This window comes from Neopsephotus bourkii, unplaced genomic scaffold (assembly GCF_033783945.1).
Source record: "Neopsephotus bourkii isolate Nb327-2 ecotype Australia unplaced genomic scaffold, CSIRO-AGI_Nbou_v1 NB_1542, whole genome shotgun sequence".
Classification (NCBI taxonomy): Eukaryota; Metazoa; Chordata; class Aves; order Psittaciformes; family Psittacidae; genus Neopsephotus; species Neopsephotus bourkii.
Genome location: NW_026902018.1, coordinates 1,930,171 through 1,943,801, shown reverse-complemented (window position 1 = coordinate 1,943,801; position 13,631 = coordinate 1,930,171).

Sequence of the window (13,631 nt, the reverse complement as noted above, 5' to 3'; positions counted from 1 at the left end):
AGGATGTTACAGACTTGGAAGATACCAAAACTGAAGGAAGAAATTGGAAGCACGAGAGCTGGGTAGCATTTCTAGCCTAACCCTCAGTTCACCTTGTGGTTTTAGGGAAGGCAATTGGCTGCTGGATGACTGACTCCCTGTAATACAGGTCAAATATTTTATGTAATACCCACAGAGTTTAAGTGAAGGATTACACTGTTATCATAAAAAGTTACTCGAGAATACTATTTCTGATGTAATGACACTATTTATGAGCCAAAATCCCATTTGTAAGTTTGGGGCCAGGAGCCAGCTTTCATCAGTGTGCAGAGCCTCTGTCTGCAGTGTCTCTAGTGTCACACTTGCTTCAGTCCCAAGCCAATACTTGAGGTCAAATCCTCTCATCACGCATGCTGCCTGCATGCTGGGGTGTGTGTGCTCTGGCTCCAGCCTGGGATTAACCAGCTATCTTTTCATCAAGGACATTGTGGCACAGGGTGGAATCAATACGCAAATTGTGCCTCTCAGGCAACAAGGGCGCAATTCACTGGAGGTGCTGGTCCGTGAGCACTCAAGCATGCATCCAGGACGTATCCAAGCAAACAGAGTCCCTTTAAACCCTGCTTTCAAATACAGTATGAGCTGTGGGGCTTTAACCTGTACCCAAACTTTGCTTCAACACTTGGGAAAACACTTTGGTGTTATGTGGCTATCATACATTCTATAATGATTCTGGTGCTCCATCTCACTTAAAGAGAGCCCGCTTTAACTGTCTAACATCACTGCAGAGTTTTCATGTTGTTAAAGCACAACAGCCCAAGTCAAAAGGATCAAACCTCGTGTCTGGTCAACATTCCTGCAGACCAGTCTCTGTGAGCAGTGCCAGTGAGTTGGGCAGTGCAGCAATCACTCCTGACCTGTGCTATCTGGACCATTCCTGTCTCTTGTAATTACTTCTACTTGGAGATGTCTGCCAGATTCTTCCCAGTGGACATATGGTCTCAGCAGGTAGGAACAGGCCAAAAGTGCTTTACTTGCACTGACGTCAGTGGGGGAAGTGTGACTGAACCCAGCTCCCATCAAAATTAAGCATTACCTGACTGCTGCCTTGGTTTCACAGTAGCTGGCCTACATATTCCTACAGCTTCTGGAGAAATCTTCATCCTTCTTCCCCATAGAAAGCATCGTTACAGTTCATTAGAGATAATACCAGTTGCCTTCTGCTAATTATTTGTACTTTTGCTTAACGCTGATAAATCTACTTGTTGAGGTATTATTACAAGCTAATATTTGTCTTGTAACACACATTAGTCATTACAATTAGCAAGTAGAAATAGATTAGTCATGCACAAACAATCCATAAATGAAGTATTTATGCCCCCTTTGGGGATGGAAAGGAAGGTAATTTGAGCCCTTTATGGTTATCAAGGGAAACCTGACTTGTCTCTTCTATTCACACTGTTGTTTCAGGGTTTCTTTTGGGGCAAGCAAAGCAGCTGTGGGCTTCCTTTAAAGTCCAGTAGCACCACCAGAAGCTGTGGTATGACTAAATGAAAACCCTCAGGTGTAACCTTTTCCCAAGCCTTTGGTCTGCATTGCTCAAATAAAGGTCACTCTTCTATCAAAAACCTTTTCAGTTCATGTATCTGCTCCTCCCGTGCCTGGAAGAGACCTTCCTTTCACATACAGGAGTTTAGATGTTCGTCTGGGCAGCGAACAAGAACGTTTAGCCACAGACTTAGGGCTTCTATCATCTGAGAAAGCAAGACTGAAGATCACAAGATTGGGCTGAAGATCAGGATGTCACCACAATCTCTGAATGTGTCAGCAGTGGACAAAGCTGCTTCCTGCACAACTACACTGGGAGCAAACCCAAGCTCTGATCAGAAACTACCAAGAAAGAGGTTGTGCAATGAGTGTATCAAAAAGGTCAGTCCCCAAGTTTGCTTAGAGGAGCTGCAAAAGGAAAAGGTCTGCACAAGTCAGCGATGAGGCAGCCTGCTGCTTTTTAGTCCATTTTCCAGTGGCTTTTCTTTGTCACTTCTACTTAAAGTGTATTAAGCCACGCACAGGAAATCACTATCTGTGCATATAAGATCTCCTTAAAAATCACTTTTAAAATAGTTAGACCATGCCAATACCTAAGGCCATTCAAAACTGAAACCCTGAGTCATTTCACAGAGGTAAACTGTAACAACCGCATCAGTGTGTTCCTTCCTTCGCCGCTCACTCACACCGAGCACAGGTAAGGGCACTGCCACCAAGTGCAACAAGCCACCCCATCCCCAGCCCTGCCTTCCTTTATTCTCTTTGCTGTCCTTCACTTGCTCTCATATCTCCAACAATTCACAGCTCTTCCTCAGGGAAACAGTTTCTCCAGCTAAAGAAGTTGTCAAGCTTCCTGAAGGAAGCTGGGAAAAGAGGAATATTGCTTGCTGTGTTTAGCATGAATACAGAAATAGGTCACATATTGTTTCTGAAAGAAATGGATCACCAGCATACGGCCCCCCCAGCTCATCCTGGTCTCCCTCCCTCCACCCCCGTACACAGTGCTTGAAGCATTCCAATATCCTTGCCAAATTCCCTCACAAATACTTTAATTCTTTACGTGCATGTCTCATTCCATCTGTTCCACATGCTCTTTATGCCATTTACATTCACTGGCAGAGTCTGTGAGATGACACCACACGGTGTAAATTTGCTGTGGTTTAAAGCGGCTTTAGGTAGCGTGTAAGGGAAACGCGGAGCAGCTCCAGGTCCGGGTTTCCTCCTGGAGACCCGGGATAATTCAGCTACAGGGCAAACAGCACATGGCTGTCACCAGCAGGTCTTCAGATCAGTAAGGCTGTGCTTGGGAAGCACGACATTATGCCTCCAGGCTGAGCAGAAAGAAAGGTTATCCATGGCAGGATTTATGGAAGTCACTGCAGGGATAAGGGACTTTGTGCCCAAATACAAAGCATAGGAAAGGGAAACTTGATGTAAAAGAGGAATAAAGTAGTGCTCAATGAGTAACGTGGTGCATACACATGTGCAGAGGTACTCACTTGTGCACCCAGTGTTCTCTGTCTGATCCTTTGCCACAGAAGCACACCACAAAAATGGGCCCACAAAGTGTGAGTCTTGGGGCTCTGCCTTTGGGAATACGCAGTTGGGTTTGGGGTTTTGCAGCATGGTCATCCCAGCCCACAACCAGCTGGGAGTCTGGCTTGGAATACTTAGATGGGTCATTGCAAATGTCTGTTGGATACAGAAACAGTTTCCAGGATAAGAACTGAGGGGGGAAAGCAAACCCAAACCCACCAAACCTTCAGGTTTCAATAGAGGAACATTTACACAACCGAAGCAGAGCTCAGTCTGTGTCTGGCCACGTGCCTTGAACTCCTTGAACACATTATAAGAAAGCTTCAAGCCACAAAATTTCACTTACGTTCTAACTGCTGGGCACCAAACCTTTTCTTTCACCTCCATAAGAGCACCGCGGATAAAAGAAACATGCACTTAAAGAACATAGGAGAGTCCAACAGAGATCCAGCTAAAAAGCACCCCAAAATCAGAAGCCTGGGCATGACCTGCCCTGCAGACAACAGCCGCAGGGCACCTGCAGCACCCTCCAAGACAGAAGTTTAGGAGACCCTATTACAGGGAATAAGGTATCCTGGCAGTGACAGCAGCAAGGCAGAGAGCTAGAAATCAATGTTGGAAGTACCCATTTCTCAGAGCATTATGCCATGTAATTACTTTATTACTAAGATGTTGTGAAAATACATCCCATATTTCATCAGAGGTCAGTCAACACTTCTAACCTCCCCTTTTCCCAAAGTGAGACACACAGCTTGCTGACCTGGCAGGACACATTTCCCAATCTTTACCTCCCCATTTTTCTACATTCCATTCCTCATCTCATTTTTCCTGTTTAGCTTGTGTGCTCTACCCTATACCCTGTTATCTCCTCTTCCATCTCTCTCATTCTCCCCTGTCTGTTATTACTACATTGTCTTTAATGTTTGCCTGCTGCCCTTTGGTGCCAAGCTATATGGTTTTTAACTGCTGTGAAAATGTTTGATTCATACAATTCATTGTTTCTCTTGCAAAGGAATCATCATCCAAACCAACCTGCATGAGCTTGAGCAAAAGCCGGGAAGGAGAGACTGCCATTCCCTGCTCACACTCACAGTTTGAAGCCTTGTAGGCTATGGCATAACAAACGAGAAATAAGACTGATAAATAACTGCCCCTGTCTGGAATGGGAAGGGAACTAGAGACAGTCTCTGCACATTGGATTCTTCATTCAGACTTTTTCATGCTAAACAAAAAATAAGAGGATTCTTCAATATCCAAACAGTGTCCTTTATACATGTGCCAAGTCAAGGCAGAGTAACATGTCTTTGATTCTTGACCACTTCATACCTTCCTGTTAAAAAGCAGAGAAGGATCAAGAGCTCGAGGTGATGGCGTGAATTCAGCATCACATTTAGTTGGCTTGGTCTAACCCTGAGAGCTAGCAGAGGTGTTAATCTGACAGGAAAAGAACTGAAGGGAGATTTAGATTAGATGTTCAGAAAAAATTCCTCCCTGTGAGGGTGCCCAGAGAAGCTGTGGCTGCCCCATCCCTGGCAGTGTTCAAGGCCAGGTTGGACACAGGGGCTTGGAGCAAGCTGATCCAGTGGAAGGGGTCCCTGCCTGTGACAGGGGTTGGAACTGGATGAGCTTTAAGGTCCCTTCCAACTCAAACCAGTCTGTGATGACTCCATCATTTACAACGGACTTAGCCTGATGCATCACCCTGTCCAAAGGAAGGCACTGCTCCCCCAGCATGGTGTTCAGCACATCCATGATAAAAGTTTGGTTCCTCAGCAAGCCAGTCACAGAAGGCAATGTGCCACTCCTAGCCCAGCCAGTGAAAACACAGAAGCAAGGCACAGGTATGGAGTCTCTCCCTGCAGCACGGCTGTGCACCTCCTGCTTCTCACACAGCTGTCCTCCATGGCCATCTTAGCTCACCTCCGATGGAACTGGCTCCAAAACCAAGAATATTCTCCTCAAACTTAGGTAGCTATAGTCATCCTTCTAGAAAATGGTCTTTTTGAGATGCTGGGTGTAATGTCCCCTTTTAGTACAGTAACAAAGAAGTGGGAGACGTCTGCCTGAGGAGGCTCAAACCTGCATCTCCCATGAAAATGACCTAAGTACTAAATTACAGGGTGTTCTAGAGGGAGTGTTCTCCACCCATCCTTTGATGATAGTCCAGTGTGAAGCAGAATGAAAGATACACTGGGCAAAAGGAGAATTATTAAAGCCCAGTGATTAAGGCACGGACTTACTTTGCCTTGTTTTACCACTTACCTAATAGCATCATGTAACGCACTTTGCAGAAGCACGTTCTTTGATCCACAGAACCACCAAAACTGCAGAGAATTTGCTCATCCCATGAACTTCACAAGTTAATTTCCCTTCTAACATTGTTATTTCACCTTTTAGATTATCTTGGCTTTTTTAGATGCCTAATGCTAATTACTGCATTATCTTTACATTTGAACATTTTATCTTTTGCATGTGCTGCTTGCACGTAATGGGGGAGAGAACAAAATCATGTCATCAGTTCACTGAGTGTACTCTTGGGGGGGAATAAAACCAGGAGGATGGGATACAATAAATGATCCAACTCAGTAAAACCATCCAGGTCAGTGTGCCTTACTAGCTCCAGTTCATCAAATTTAAGCTATTGTAGATCACAGGAGACTCACTCATGTTACATTTTGCCTTCTTTCCAGGCAGATTTGATATTTGCACTTCTTCACATCATAAAGTATCACATAACCATGAGTTATACACGGTGTATATAATTTATAGTTCCTTAAACTATTTTTGTGACCTCGTATTTAGGAGTCAGCACCACTTGAGAATGACAACTATGAGAAATATTTCCTATTCTCCATCTCAGTTGCCAAATATATACAGAGAAAGATAGACGAGAAAAGCTCCTAGTTCCAATGTGTCCACAAAGCCACAGCCAGGACAGAACAAACTGCCGTGGTTTGTGCTCTGTCTTTATTGGAAATGTTAGGCTATGGAAGCAACTGCATGCTTTTGTTCTAATGTTACAAGATTTTTTTACAGGGGAAAGACAATCTTCATTTAAAAAGTGGTGTGTCCTTCTCAAAGTAATTCTAATGAAAAAATGAGAACGGAGTAAAATCACTACCCAAGTACCTTATAAACTCATTGGTGTTTCACAAGTGAACCACATTGAGCTAGGACAGTGGGAACAGCACAAGCAGTTATCTTCATCAGTTTAGGGTAGAGTTCAACATCTCCTGTGGTTTAGGGATAAAAAGTCTTCCAAACGGAGGGGGTGGAACTGGTCATGTGCATAGGCAGTACTGAAACAGGAGAAGTAAGTTCAGGCAGGAAGAGGAGCTGCAAAGTGGGGAAAACACTCTCTGTATTCCCATGAAGCACCAGTCACACAGTGAACTGAATAAAGTAATTCCGAGTAGTAATCCCAGTGGGACGTGGGCCAGAGGGGTGAAAGGAAGGGAACACATTTCAGTTGTGATTCAAGAAGTCCTGGAATCCTTCCTGACCCGCTGGGTCGGAATTTCTGACTCGACACCCTGCTTTGACTCAGAATAGGAAACTGTATCCTAACTACAGGTTTCTTTTTATAGAGTAAACTCCATTGCCAACTTCCTTTGGAGCACCAGTTTACCCCTCCTGGTCTTAAAGCCAATCACAAAACACAAGTGCAGGAAAACGTGATCTCTGTTCCCCACGCATAACACAGTCTTTATCTGAAAAGCAAACAAGAAGAGCAAAGCTTGTCTTTATCACCCATCTCAGTAAATACACTCTGCACTGATGGGCTTTAAAAGCAGCTGGCTAATCTTCCTCCTCCTCCTTCTCCCCCTTTAAACTTGGCCAACATGAAAGGAGAGCGATCTGGTCCAAGAAATGTTTGCCAGGATTAGAGGCTAAATTGGAGATTTCTTGTGTAATGCAGTAACAGGGGATGGGAAAGCACTCACCAGCAGAGACAATGCTCATAAGGATTTTCACTGCAGTTATTACACAGGAGATAGGCTGTCCTAGAGCATCAGACACAACAACTCCCAGCTGATCTGGAGCACTGGAATGGGTAACTGCAAAGCCCTCAACATGGGTTCTGAGGTGTGCTCTAGCTTTGGTGCTGATTCCACCTTAAAAAAGGAAAGGTTTCAAATCACTGTGTTCCCTTTGTAGTATTTTAGAATCAAAAAGGACAGTTTGATCTGTTCACATTTCCACTGAACATGAAAAATCAATAATGCACTTAAAAAAATACATATGAAGCACGTAAGCAAAGCAATACCTCTCAGAACCTTCTCTGAGGTCGAGACAGCACCTTCTCTTTGAAAGCATCCGTATATTTCAATCAACATGGACCATTTAATCCCATTGTATCTTCTATTGAGTGAATGATTAATGCCAGAACAAATGATATTAGTTAATCTTTCCATTTCCTTCTTCCTAAGGCTTCTCTTTGAGTCTATGAAGAGGGCAGAGTCACCAGGCAGGTTCCAGCTCTCAGCATCCCATTTGGGTTTGAAGGCGATGCTGGTGTTAAGTGATTTGCCCAAGGTTATGAAAAGAATTAGAGAGAAGCAACCAAACACAGAAACCATGGAAGCCAGTCAAGCACTAGATTTGAGAAGCCTTTTGTCCCATCCAAGGAATCTAAAAATAACACCCCATTAAGACCAACATTCCAGACAAAGGTGGATGTGATACTGTACTGTAAATTCTCTGTTCTAGAAAGGAAATTAATTCCAAGTAGTTGGCCAGTAGTTACCATTAAGCAGTAATCCAGTAATAAGATGAAAGAAAGTCTTTCTGTTCTTCCCACAGAACTAAACTTCTATGGGTTTATGCTATAATATCTGTTTTCCAAAGAGGTTTTTATTCCCCTGAATTCCATCCAGTATAATTCCTCCGTGGAGCACATTTTGTTGCAAAGAGGTGAAAGGCTCTTCTATTGCACCATTTAAACCCAGGCAAAATGGATCCAAGTTGCCTTTATCCTTCCTATTTTATCATTAAAATCACTATACCCAGTGCTCGGATCTGCGAAGACAACAACCTCGTGCGCATGGCCTCAGTGCAATCAAAGACACTGAAGTGTACAGACTGATAGAGGGTGAGATCTTGGTATTGGGAAAATACAACCAACAGCCCTCAGCAACCATTTGCAGCATGAGTTCACTCCATGGATGTAGCTAGAGTTCACTCAATGGACATAGCTCTTTCCTCTGCTTGCAGTGCATGTAGAGTCCAAGTGGTGTGGAATCAACTCCAGTCCTTGCAGCAGGAGAAATACCCTCTCAAAACAGCTAAAGCACCATTTTCAGAGCTGAGGGGTGTCTTCAGCCCCACTCATTTCCAGTAGCACCGGGAGGTGCTCAGGTCTCGCTTGAACCAAATGCATTTTTCAGCTTCCCCCTGTATCTTTAATGATTTTCCACAGCTGGCACCACAATCTGAACTGACAGTCTCCTGCCCCCTCTTCTCAAACAGAGTGGCTTAGGGAGAAGGAAACACATTTCAACATGGCTGAATAAACAGTTCTGCTGGAAATTTCCACCAAAACCCACCTGCACTGTGATGGTTTTCATTTGCCTTCTTGCACACTTCCTTCGGCATGGACACTCGTCCACAGGTTTATTTGTATGTCTCTTTACAGCCAAAATAACCAAGAGAAGAATTCAACATCCACCTAGGTGAGATTTGAGGGGTTACTTCAATTAATATGCACTGCTGCTATTTTGTTAGATTTATTCATCCTAATTAGCAGTGATTTCAGGAGAAAATCCTGCCTGCATTGCCTCAAGGCACACAGAAACAGCAATCGGGACTGGCTTTAACACATTCTTCCCACACAGGGGAAGGAACCTTCCCCTGTACGAACACTGAGAGGATTCCTACCCACTTAATCCGGAGGGTCTCCTTTGCACATTATGTTCAGCATGTGACAGAAGGGATGGGCTGGAGGGACAGTGGTAGCTAGATTCAGCAGCCAACCATTCCAGCTGCTAATGGAAGGAGACACAGACAGCTTTAAGTCAGCACTGGAGGGAAACGAATTCTTCCTGCATGCTGGTAACAGCCCTGCACACAACACAGAGAGCAATGATTTGGGTTTAATGGCAAATTTTAGGTGGCAGGGTTGCAGATCAGCACCTCAACCATGCTAACCCTTGGCTGCTCCAGCACAGCACAGCCTATTCTGAGTTATTCCAGGAAAACTTCAGATCATGTAAGAACCATCTGAGAACAGCTGCTACCAGCACAACCTTTTTACAAGGGCCTGTAGGGACAGGCCAAGGGGAATGGCTTGAACCTGCCCGAGGGGAGACTGAGCTGAGCTCTTAGGCAGAAGCTCTTCCCTGTGAGGGTGCTGAGGCGCTGGCACAGGGTGCCCAGAGAAGCTGTGGCTGCCCCATCCCTGGCAGTGCTCAAGGCCAGGTTGGACACAGGGGCTTGGAGCAAGCTGCTCCAGTGGAAGGGGTCCCTGCCCGTGGCAGGGGGTGGAGCTGGAGGAGCTTTAAGGTCCCTTCAACCCAAACCAGGCTGGGGTTCTGTGATTCTATGACTTCAAGCTTTGTCCACATCTTGGTCCTGGGCATTCACAGTGAATGAGGGGAATATTCTTCCTTCTGGCCTGTTCCATGTTGTGTGAGGAGGGTCCAGGCATGGAGCTCCCACAGCCCTCATTGGAGGTTTATGCATGAAGTGAATGCAGCAAAGCAGCTGAAATCTGCTCTGCGGCGAAGGCATCTGCATTGCAGATTGGAGAGGGAAATTTTGCCCTAAGTGCCAAATCTCATCTTTGAAGAGCAAAACTATTTTTGTTTTATACAAGTGCAGAAAATGATCGTTTGGGTAATACAGAACCAAGTCATGTAAAAGTGAAAAAAACAGAGTAATGTTCCTGCCATTCGGCAAAGGATTTTAAAAGCACTTCATGTTTTAAGTTATTTTTTAAGCATTCTTGTTCCTACACCTTCGTAAGACTGACAGTAACAACACAGGGCACATAGACTCCTTTCTTTGTTAATGTTTAAGATGACTTGGAAAACTTCAGCTCCAGAGGAGGCCACAAGGATGATCAGGGGCTGGAGCAACTCCTGTATGGAGCCAGGCTGAGAACACTGGGGCTGTTCAGCCTGGAGAAGAGAAGCTGCTGGAGACCTCAGAGCAGCTTCCAGTATCTGAAGGGGGCTACAAGGATGCAGAGAGGGACTCTTCATCAGGGACTGTAGGGACAGGACAAGGGGTGATGGGTTCAGACTGAAACAGGGGAAGTTCAGGTTGGATGAAAGGAAGAAGTTCTCCCCTGTGAGGGTGCTGAGGCGCTGGCACAGGGTGCCCAGAGAAGCTGTGGCTGCCTCATCCCTGGCAGTATTTAAGGCCAGGCTGGACAGAGCCTTGGGCAACATGGTCTAGGGTCATGTGTGTCCCTGGCATGGCAGGGGGGTAGAACTGGATGATCTTGAGATCCTTTCCGATCCAAACCATTCCATCCTATGTGAGGGTAACTGTTCAGTAGTGATGTGGTAAAAGCCAGCTCCATTCAGGAGCAAATGATTTACTAATCAAGTTAGGAGAGATACTTTTTGATAGGAACAGTGCACAGTTGTATCAGTATAGCAATGTTTCAGGGCAGTTTAGAACAAGAAGAAAAGCACGCCATGTGAAACTTGCATGTTGAAGTTCTAGGGGATAATTTAGACGTGGGCAGGCATATTCTTCCTCGCTCAAATCTTGGGATAAATTTCAGATTTAGCACATTTGATCAGGACTATCATAGAGGCTGTGGGATATTTCATTCCATCTTTATTTCAACCACTGGTGGTTGAAAAAGCAGCAATGGGAAAATAAAAAGCTTCCTTTTGCTTTTATTCATACCTTAGACAATGCTTTTCCCTTCCCTCAATGATAAATCCAACACACACTTTGCTGCCATTTCAAAGCCCAGTTGAGATATAGGTTTAACAAATACTTACAAAGGGTTACTTACGTTTACTGATACATCTAATGATCTGAAAAATAGGTACTTAATGCTTACAAAGTAAGTATAGTGGAAACTTTGTGTTATATTTCAGCTAGAAATGGGTTTCTTCGGTAGAATGTGTTTTGGAGCAATGGCTTAGAATGGAAAGTGTATTGATGGAGCAGTAAAACAGACACTGCTTTGGCAGTGACAATGACTGTAGGACTCCAAAAGAACTTGCTTTGACAGATAAATTACTTCTTAAAATTGAATGTAGTGAGTCCATACAAGCAGCTTTAGCCTCAACTGCAATACCAAACAATCCAGGAGAAGAGTGACAAAGGATCTGTGTACAAAGCAGCCCTTCAAGCAGTCCTGCTCTTTCCTGTCATCAGTTTGAATATGGTGATGCTTTAACCTGAACCAATGGCAAATGGTATTAATGACATATTGGTAAAATGCTGTATGTAAGCAACCATCTATGAATACCCCATTCTGATCTCAAGGCATCTCAATAGACTTTTACGCAGGCATTTGAGTCTGTGAACTGCAACTTATTCTGGGATCTCTTCTGCAAACCAGTGCACCCAGGGAAGAAGCAAACAAGACCACAGACCCAAGTCACTTTGCTTGTGTTAGCACTGAGGGATACTGCTTTTCACCAGTGGGCTTTCCTTTCTCTGGACTGTAAGTAGATATCCCTCCCAACAACCCCTGTATGAATCCAGACTGTCTGTGTTGGCTTGGATGAAACAGAAAATGACTTCATCTGAGATTTGATGTAATAGTAAATGAAATTTGGCCCTGCCATCAAAAGCATTTTAGGGAAGGAATACGGTCTGAATTACTGCCTGTAAACAATCCATCTGCCCTCTGAAAAGAGGGCTTTAAGAAGTGTTCAGTGCCCAATTTCACAAGCTGGGATGCTGTCATGTTTTCTGAGTGAGACTGCTCTTCATCATTCTCACTGTGACCGTCCCTGTTACATACCCTGCAGTCAGTTCATGAGCAGATGAATCAGATCCACCTCTCCAGCAGGCACTGGCTGTGTCCTCCATCCAGAGAAACAATTACCTCATGATCTGCTTCAGAAAATGGAAACAAGGGGAAAAGCAAACTCTTCCCGACGTGCTTGTTTAGAGCAGTGGTGCCCTGCTCCCCTCCTCTATCAGTACAGTTAGATCATCTTCTTTTTGCATCAGCTTACAGTACATTTCACTCTGTCAGCATGATATAATTTGCAGCAGAGGTGATATATCTCCCTTGCTGAAATAAAGGATCATCTCATGCTACTTAACAGAGCTCCGATTCTAATCCCATTCATCACTATTTGGCTCTGAAATCTACTGGAATATTTACATTAAGTAAAACAAAGTGATCTGAGCAGATAATCTGAAAGGGGAAAACAAGCTTTAAAGATGAAAACACAAGCTATGAATAAAGCCTCAGAAGAGAACCGGGTAGAACTTTGAAAGTGGCCATTTAAACTCTTTACTTCTAATAATCCCACAAAGATTTAGCAAGGAAAAAAAAGGGGGGGTTTGAAAGAGCTAAATCAGAATTGAATTATGGTGAAATGGCTCCTGAAATGCTTACATACCTCTCCTTTCACTTGGTCCAGGAATGAGAGATGCAGCGTATGAACTGGAATTCATGAGAGAGGCAATGAATAAGGAGGTGTGGGAGACTTTTCTTTCAGTTAACCATAACACAGGGTTTGACCAGGCTCACCCTCTACCTTTCTTACATAGGAATATTCACATTTTAGAGCCAAGATAATTCTGGGAGTGTGTCCTAGGAAATAACAGCCAAATCTGCAAAATCTGATGCCTGGAATTCCTGTCTATTTTATAAGAAAAGCATTTTGTGAATGAGAACGACCAAACTGATGCTCAAGTCACCTGTATCCATACTTGGGAATTCATTCTGAACGCTACAATAATACCTTCGCTGTGTAATAGCCCTTAAGTTCTTTACAAGCCCAAATTATCTTATGGTGTAGGGAACACTGTCCTCATTTCACATGCACAGAAATGGAAGAGCAAAGCCACCCAGGGCTCTGCAGCAGTGACAACTAGTCGGATTAACCAGTTATCTTCAGCTCAGAGCAGGAAGAAGACAGATGTAAATCCAGAGTGTTATGGATAAAATGGATGAAACATTATTATTTGCCCTTTTTCTCATTAGAAGGATGCAGGAGTCACAGTAAGGAAACTTAAATTAGTACAAAAATAGACAAAACAAAGATCTTCCCTTATAATTGAAACTGTGGAATCCATTGATGAAGGATGTTTCATGGAGGACTGATCCACTGATAGATATTAAACATGATGGCTTATATGCATCCCTCATGTAAACTTCCATAAAGTACCCTCCCATAACCATCCCTCACCATAAACTACCAATGGTAAGGAGCCAGGTGGATAAAAAAGTAGGGTCTTATCCTATGTATAGCCCATAGGCAACTCCAGTTTACCCAGCATGGTGGTTACTGGGTTTATGTTATTCATGGGGCTATACATACACAGAAGCCAGATGAACAGCCCTCACATTCTACTTTGACTAGGAGTAAAGGATACTCATGGATACAAATCCCTGTTATCAAAACCTCAGGAGGAGGGCT